This window comes from Dendropsophus ebraccatus, unplaced genomic scaffold, assembly GCF_027789765.1.
Source record: "Dendropsophus ebraccatus isolate aDenEbr1 unplaced genomic scaffold, aDenEbr1.pat pat_scaffold_962_ctg1, whole genome shotgun sequence".
Lineage (NCBI taxonomy): Eukaryota > Metazoa > Chordata > Amphibia > Anura > Hylidae > Dendropsophus > Dendropsophus ebraccatus.
This window is the reverse complement of record NW_027210562.1, coordinates 54,803-62,454: the sequence shown is the minus strand read 5'-3', so window position 1 is coordinate 62,454 and position 7,652 is coordinate 54,803. Positions and strand designations below refer to the sequence as shown.

The following is a 7,652-nucleotide window of genomic DNA, read 5'->3' as shown; positions in this document are numbered from 1 at the left end:
CGTGGGGCCCCAAGCGTTGCTTGGGGTGCTTGGTGCCAAAGACCACTACTGAGGAGGAGGTATGTTACATTGTGTTACTATCAGTGTGACCCCCCAGCAGTAAGGTAAGCTTACAGGAGGAGGGGTGTTACATTGTGTTACTATCAGTGTGTGACCCCAGCAGTAAGGTAAGCTTACAGGAGGAGGGATGTTACATTGTGTTACTATCAGTGTGTGACCCCAGCAGTAAGGTAAGCTTACAGGAGGGGGGATGTTACATTGTGTTACTATCAGTGTGTGACACCCCCAGCAGTAAGGTAAGCTTACAGGAGGAGGGATGTTACATTGTGTTACTATCAGTGTGACCCCCCCAGCAGTAAGGTAAGCTTACAGGAGGAGGGATGTTACATTGTGTTACTATCAGTGTGACCCCCCAGCAGTAAGGTAAGCTTACAGGAGGGGGGATGTTACATTGTGTTACTATCAGTGTGACCCCCCAGCAGTAAGGTAAGCTTACAGGAGGAGGGATGTTACATTGTGTTACTATCAGTGTGACCCCCCCAGCAGTAAGGTAAGCTTACAGGAGAAGGGATGTTACATTGTGTTACTATCAGTGTGACCCCAGCAGTAAGGTAAGCTTACAGTAGGAGGGATTTTACATATGCTGTGGCCCCTGTATGGTTTGGGGCCCCTGGCTGTGACATAAAGGCCCCGGCAGGAGTAACGCCTCCTTGTATTCCAGTTGTCTCCTCTTCTCCCCCAGACGCTCCTCCTCCTGAATGACCCCCCAAGGATGGAGAAGGACAGGAATGAGATCAGTAAGAGAATATTACACGTCACCTTGGAGATCATCCGCCTGCTGACCGGAGAGGTAACTTCTCTAGATTTCCACCATTGTTGTCTGGGCTCTTTGGCCCCTCCCTCCCCCGCTCTATGTTCTGGATCTGGTTTCCTCTTTGTAGGTGCGGTGGTCTCCAGCACTGACCCCAGTAGTCCAGATGTGTCTCCTCCTCCTCCTCCTCACTAGAGCTCTATACAGGGGGACAATCTCCTCTTTGTAGTGAGGAGGAGGCAGGAATACTGGGCTCAGTTCCCTCATTGTCTCTCTCCATCCCCAGGATTACACCATAGTGAAGAAGACATGGGGGGAGGGTGTGGCCTTCCCCCAGGAGTCAGGAGGGCGGAGCAGGGCCCGGGGCCCCATCACGGAGCCTCCATCACTGATACATGAGCAGAAGATCCTAGAACTCACCCACAGGATGACTGAGCTGCTGACTGGAGAGGTGACACTGGGGAATGCTGGGAGATGATAGAGTAATCCAGGAGGCAGCAGGCTGGGGGGGATGACTGTGTGATCATTGTGTGTGTCAGGTTCCTATAAGGTGTCAGGATGTGGCCGTCTATTTCTCCATGGAGGAGTGGGAGTATGTAGAAGGACACAAGGATCTGTACCGGGGGGAGCAGCCGCTCATGATGGAGGATCAGCCGCCCGGCCTCACAGCACAAGGTAAGAGGAGACCTTCCTGATTCTAGAGAGCAGGGGAAGGGGCCCCTATTTTATCATCCTCCTCCTCCTCCTCCCATCTTCCTCCTCCCATCCTCCCCCTCCTCCCCCCCCCATCCTCCTCCTCCCTCCTCCCCCCCCCATCCTCCTCCTCCCTCCTCCCATCCTCCCCCTCCTCCTCCCCCCATCCTCCTCCTCCCCCCATCCTCCTCCTCCTCCCCCCCCCCATCCTCCTCCTCCCCCCCCCCATCCTCCTCCTCCCCCCCCCCCCATCCTCCTCCTCCCCCTCCCCCCATCCTCCTCCCCCCATCCTCCTCCTCCTCCTGATGACATGTAGCAGTGTATAATGGATTGGCTCCCTGTGTTCCCTACAGATGGAGGCAGTGACAGGAATCCACCAGAGAGGTGTCCCCGTCCTCTGTATTCCCAGGACTGTCCAGAGGGAAATGTCCCAGCAGACAATCAGCAGGTAGATGAGGCTGATGCTATAGCACTATATCTCTATAGCGCCCCCCGGTGCTGGTGGTTGTTGCTCCTGCACTCATAGATGTGATGAGGCTGATAGATACATGTTGCTGGTTTCTTATGTTGATGTGTTAGATTTTCCCTCCTGTCTGCTGGATTGTACTGAATTGTTCTATATGTCCCATCAGGGGGGAGATCAGGTGACTAATATTAAAGTGGAGGATGAAGCAGAAGAAGAGAGGATGAGGGGCGATCCCCCGTGTATGAGTGAGGTGAAGGAGGAGGAGGCGCCGGGAGCTGCTATACCAGGTAGGGGAGGATGGAGTTACACAGGGATATAAGGGGGGGCTCCACCTTACAGCTACATTACAGTAACACTTTAGGCTCCCCCCGGTGACCCCCTGTGTGTATATATGTATAGTGCCGTATAGAGGGGTATAGTGTATATGTATAATGGGGGAGGGGTATAGTATATATGTATAATGGGGGAGGGGTATAGTATATATGTATAATGGGGGAGGGGTATAGTATATATGTATAATGGGGGAGGGGTATAGTATATATGTATAATGGGGGAGGGGTATAGTATATATGTATAATGGGGGAGGGGTATAGTATATATGTATAATGGGGGAGGGGTATAGTATATATGTATAGTGGGGGAGGGGTATAGTATATATGTTGTACAGTATTGATCTGTAGTCATCTCTTAATATAGTACCAGTTTATTCCACAGCACTGTACAGTACAGGTCTCATATCACCTTCTTTCTTCTTACATGCAGTGAGTGGTGGGATGGGAACTGCGATGTCAACGACACTAACCACTGAGCCACCCTACTACTCTATATACTGCTAACCACTGAGCCACCCTACTACTCTATATACTGCTAACCACTAAGCCACCCTACTACTCTATATACTGCTAACCACTAAGCCACCCTACTACTCTATATACTGCTAACCACTGAGCCACCCTACTACTCTATATACTGCTAACCACTGAGCCACCCTACTACTCTATATACTGCTAACCACTGAGCCACCCTACTACTCTATATACTGCTAACCACTGAGCCACCCTACTACTCTATATACTGCTAACCACTGAGCCACCCTACTACTCTATATACTGCTAACCACTGAGCCACCCTACTACTCTATACACTGCTTACCACGTGTCACCGTAACGCCCTGTATAGTGCTAACCACGGAGCCCACACACTGAGCTGGAGGGTTATTATAATAAGAAAAGACATACATATACATACGGTATATACTCTTTTCTACTTCTCTTCTCCCTTTTTACTCCTACAGGAAATGGCGGTAATATGTCTGAGGAGAACATTGTGCTATCGCTGAATTATAAAGCTGAAGCTGCAGAGCAGCACTCCTCAGGAGAAGCCCTCCTCCCCCTTACTGTACATCCAGGACGTCACACTACAGATCTATCATATAATCCTCCTGACCATGAGGAACCTTCTCCTGACTACTCACACACGGCGACCACAGGGAAGGGACACAGAGGGAGGAAACAGCTTCAGTGTGATGAATGTGGGAAAAGGTTCACGACAAGTTCAGGTCTTTTTACGCACAGAAAAAGTCACACAGGAGAGAAGCCATATTCATGTTCAGAATGTGAGAAATGTTTTATGTATAAATCACAGCTTGTTATACATGAGAGAATTCACACAGGAGAGAAGCCCTATTCATGTTCAGAATGTGGAAAGCGGTTTATACAAAAATTCCATCTTGTCATACATGAGAGAAGTCACACAGGAGAGAAGCCATTTCCATGTTCAGAATGTGGGAAATGTTTTACAAATAAATCAGATCTTGTTAAACATGAGAGAAGTCACACAGGAGAAAAGCCATATTCATGTGCACATTGTGGAAAGTGCTTTACTGATAAATCTACTCTTGTTAGACACGAAAGAAGTCACACTGGAGAGAAGCCATATTCATGTCCAGAATGTGGGAAACGTTTCACAGATAAATTAAGTCTTAATAGACATGATAGAAGTCACACAGGAGAGAAGCCATATTCTTGTGCAGAATGTGAGAAATGTTTTATTACTAAAGAGAGACTGAAGAATCATCAGAGAATTCACACAGGAGAAAAACCATATTCATGTTCAGAATGTGGAAAATGTTTTACAGATCAGTCAAATCTTTTTGCACATGAGAGAAGTCACACAGGTGAGAAACCATATTCCTGTTCAGAATGTGGGAAATGTTTACAACTCAGTCAAGTCTTGCTAGACATGAGAAAAGTCACACAGGAGAGAAGCTATATTCATGTATACAATGTGAGAAATGTTTTGCAGAGAAATCATATCTTGTTACACATGAGAGAGTTCACACAAGACAGAAACAATTTTTCAATTAAAACCTATTGAATATTTATTATTTTTTTTATTTATTAAAGTTAAAAGTAACTGAATACAACAAAACAGAAATAAGAGTCTCACTAATCTTGATGGTGCACGAGGCAAGGGGGGGAGGAGAGAGTACACGGGGCAAGGTAAGGGGGGGAGAGAACACGGGGAGAGTACACGGGGCAAGGGAGGCAGAGAGTACACGGGGCAAGGTAAGGGGGGGGGAGGAGAGAGTACACAAGGTAAGGGGGGGGGAGAGAGTACACGGGGCAAGGTAAGGGGGGGGAGGAGAGAGTACACAAGGTAAGGGGGGGGGGGGAGAGTACACAGGGCAAGGTAAGGGGGGGGAGAGAGTACACAGGGCAAGGTAAGGGGGGGGGAGAGAGTACACAGGGCAAGGTAAGTGGGCAGTAAAGAGTGCACAGGGCAAGGTAAGGGGGGGAGGGGAGAAGAGAGTGCACAGGGCAAGGGAGGCAGAGTACACAGGGCAAGGTAAGGGGGGGGGGAGAGAGTACACAGGGCAAGGTAAGTGGGCAGTAAAGAGTGCACAGGGCAAGGTAAGGGGGGGAGGGGAGAAGAGAGTGCACAGGGCAAGGGAGGCAGAGTACACAGGGCAAGGTAAGGGGGGGGAGAGAGTACACAGGGCAAGGTAAGTGGGCAGTAAAGAGTGCACAGGGCAAGGTAAGGGGGGGAGGGGAGAAGAGAGTGCACAGGGCAAGGGAGGCAGAGTACACAGGGCAAGGTAAGGGGGGGGAGAGAGTACACAGGGCAAGGTAAGTGGGCAGTAAAGAGTGCACAGGGCAAGGTAAGGGGGGGGAGGGGAGAAGAGAGTGCACAGGGCAAGGGAGGCAGAGTACACAGGGCAAGGTAAGGGGGAAAAAGAGAGTACACAGGGCAAGGTAAGGGGGAAAGGAGAGAGTACACGGGGAAAGGAGAGAGTACACGGGGCAAGGTAAGGTGGGGAGGAGAGAGTACACGGGGCAAGGTAAGGGGGGAAGAAGAGAGTACACAGGGCAAGGTAAGGGACACGGGGCAAGGGGGGGGAGAGAGTACACAGGGCAAGGGAGGCAGAGAGTACACAGGGCAAAGTAAGGGGGGGGGGGGAGAGTACACAAGGTAAGGGGGGGGGGGGAGAGAGTACACAGGGTAAGGGGGGAGGGGAGAAGAGAGTACACAGGGCAAGGGAGGCAGAGTACACAGGGCAAGGTAAGGGGGGGAGAGAGTACACAGGGCAAGGTAAGGGGGGGAGGAGAGAGTACACGGGACAAGGTAAGGCGGGGGAGGAGAGAGTACACAGGGTAAGGGGGGGAGGAGAGAGTACACAGGGCAAGGTAAGGGGGGGAGGGGAGAAGAGAGTACACAGGGCAAGGGAGGCAGAGTACACAGGGCAAGGTAAGGGGGGGAGGAGAGAGTACACAGGGCAAGAGAGGCAGAGAGTACACAGGGCAAGGTAAGGGGGAAGGAGAGAGTGCACGGGGCAAGGTAAGGAGGGGAGGAGAGAGTACACAGGGCAAGAGAGGCAGAGAGTACACAGGGCAAGGTAAGGGGGGAGGAGAGAGTACACGAGGCAAGGTAAGGAGGGGAGGAGAGAGTATACAGGGCAAGGGAGGCAGAGAGTACACAGGGCAAGGTAAGGGGGGAGGAGAGAGTACACAGGGCAAGGTAAGGGGGGGAGAGTACACAGGGCAAGGTAAGGGGACAGTAGAGAGTGCACAAGGTAAGGGGGGGGGAAGAGAGAGTACACAGGGCAAGGTAAGGGGACAGTAGAGAGTGCACAGGGCAAGGTAAGGGGGGAGGAGAGAGTACATGCAGTGTCATGCAGTCCCAGTATTTTTATTATAACTAGTTCTGTTCTGGAAAGCTATGGTCCACTGCAAACTGCGTGTATTGCGTTACCCTTCTCAGTATTCAGGTCTGCTATTTCAGTCATTTATTGCATGTGTATTCAAGTATCAGTGTCTAATGGTATTATGTCGCCTCCTAGTGTTCAAGTATGGTATTCCTCATGTATATTTCTCTGTATATGCCTAGTGGTGTGATGATGCAATGGCTGGATGTCACGTGACTGTGCCCTGCTTCCATGGTAACACCAATGGTCATCGAGCTTTTGGCTGGGGTTACCATGTGACTTCCTGTGCTACCTCAGTCTTGTCCTCCACCTTCAGGAGACAAGTTGTGGTGTAGTCTATCTCCTGCCCCACAGGAGACCAGTTCTGTGTCTGTCCTCTCTCCCTGCTAAGAGAGAGGCCTGCGTGTGCTCTGCTGCTTCAGTCCACTGGCTGTGTTCCTGTCTCAAGCCTCAAGATTCTCATCTGGGTGTCGATTCTTCAGTCATTCCTCAGTTCATCTCCTCATCATCTTCTCAAATCATCAACAGCAAGTATTTCATTCAAGTCTCATTCCACCCAGCATCTCAACTTCAATTTCACTACTACTCCCATCATTCAGCACGCTACTCTCACAGCCTATTGCAGCATCACCCATTACTCTGCTTTATTCAAGATTGCCTTATTCCCGGTTGCATCCGGAGAGACTGTTGCTACTAGTTACCACCGTTACAATAAATATACAACTACCGTTGTTTCTGAACCTTGGCATTGGTGTGATAATTGGTGCCCTGACTAAGGACAACGAAGAAACGCATGCCCAGTATTCCCGCAGGGTCAGGAGCCCGGTTTCCAGCTGTATCACCCTCGTGCCTACACCGTGACAACCCTATATCCTACAGCTACCCCGGTTCCTGCCTGTTAGCACCATCTATACTGCGGAGTGGCCCCTAGGGGCCAGGGCATCACATATGGCGTCACGAACAGGATTACGATCGCATTGTGTGCCCCCAAGACTGTGCCGCAACCCCAAAGAGACTTTGCAACTGTCACGGTGGCCCAGGAAGGGGTTAAGGCCGCCTTTCCCGCGCGCGCCGCTCAAGCTCCGCCCCGGCCCCTTCAGCTATTACCTCTGTTGCCGGGGGAAAGAAGATTCCTGCTGCGCCTGCCGGAAGTCGCCGGGCCCAGCTTCCGCCCGCTCCACCGCTGTCTCCTGCAAGCCTGCTGCTCCTGCCACAGTCATCTCAGCTCACCGCCAATCGTCCGGACCACTCGTTGCAGCTCATCCAGGGATCCCGTCTGCTGCGCTGGGACAGCCAGATAAGTGAAAGTTCCCCATCATGTCCAGCCCGGATGATGATGCCGTCGGCGGGTCAAATAGTCCACCCTCCTCACCCGCTGGCGCACCCGTTCCTCCAGCTGCCCCCCCTGCATCTGCTAGTGCTGCTGGAGTGCCATTTTTCATTGGGCCCAATCACCTGCCCAGCTATAAGGGGGAGCC

At 51.3% G+C, this 7,652-nt stretch overlaps 1 pseudogene; it reads left to right on the top strand.

The window, feature by feature from the left end:
- Nucleotides 1–251: 251 nt before the first annotated feature.
- Nucleotides 252–4,443, top strand: LOC138781181 (oocyte zinc finger protein XlCOF22-like; annotated as a pseudogene).
- The last annotated feature ends 3,209 nt before the right edge of the window (nt 4,444–7,652 follow it).